This window comes from Mastomys coucha, unplaced genomic scaffold (genome assembly GCF_008632895.1).
Source record: "Mastomys coucha isolate ucsf_1 unplaced genomic scaffold, UCSF_Mcou_1 pScaffold15, whole genome shotgun sequence".
Lineage (NCBI taxonomy): Eukaryota > Metazoa > Chordata > Mammalia > Rodentia > Muridae > Mastomys > Mastomys coucha.
In genome coordinates, this window is record NW_022196897.1 from 151,049,530 (window position 1) to 151,050,752 (window position 1,223).

Genomic DNA, 1,223 nt, shown 5'->3' on the forward strand with positions numbered 1-1,223 from the left:
GGCCTTGAACTCAGAAATCTGCCTCCCTCTGCCTCCCAAGTGCTGGGATTAAAGGCGTGCACCACCACTGGCCGGCGTGTGTTAATTTTTTTATGGGGGAGTTTGAGACAGGATTTCTTTGTGCAGCCCTGGCTGTCCTGGAACTAGCTCTGTAGACCAGGTTGACCTTGAACTCACAGAGATCTGCCTGCTTCTGGGTCCTGAGTGCTGGGATTAAAGATGTGTACCACGATTGCCCAGTTTCGGTACAATTGGTTGGCTTTGAAGTTATCCTGGAGCAGAGGATGGTTTTGAATTCCTGATGCTTCTACCTCCTAGGTGCTGGGACTATAGATGCATACCACCACACCGTGCTCATTCTGAACCTTTTTTTTTTTTTTTGCTTATCTTCTTCACCATATAATATTCTATTCTATAAAGAGGATTAAGTTCAGGGCTATTTGCTGTTTAGTAATATCTCTTCTTTGATTGCTATTACACCTGATGGAATGTGTTTAGTCTGTCTGCAGAACCATAGGAAATGTACTTTTGAGACACTTAAAAAGAATTACCTTTAAGAAGAGTATATGCTACTGAGATGACCAAATTAATCCTTTCAGTGCCCTGTGTGGAGAGCCTTTTAGGGTGCTGCTTGGCAGGAATCTGACATTAGCCAAGCACAAGGAAGAAAGAATCTGATTTTAGGGTAGAACAAAAGAAGTAGGCTTCAGGCAAGATTTGGGGCTTGGGCAAGGAAGTGGGCTCGAGTATTGTGGTCATCCTGATAAACCTTGAGAAATATTGATCACAGGACTTTGCTTATTGTCTTGCTTGTTCCTTATCACACTGCTTGCCCTTATTACTTGTATATAGTTAAAATGGTATAAAAGCAAACTGGGAAAAATTAAACCTGCCTTCAGTATCAGAATTGACTGGTCATGCTACAATGTTGTCTAACTGTCTTTTTCCTTTACAATCCTCACTCCTGCCCTGGAAAACCTGTTGACTGACTGAGCGGACTCAGTCAGATGGTGCCCCAACATCAGGGCTCCAGTAAGTGGGGTACAATGATGGACACCGTGGGGATTAGAAGCACATGCAAAGGAAAATAAAGATTTGGGCCAGCGGTGAATAAACCTTGTAGAAGGACAAGGTTGCCACGCACACTTGCGTGACGTGGTATCTGAGGCGTAAACTTCAAGGAAAGTCAGTCTCCTGCCTCCGCATTGTCGCCTGGCACCCCA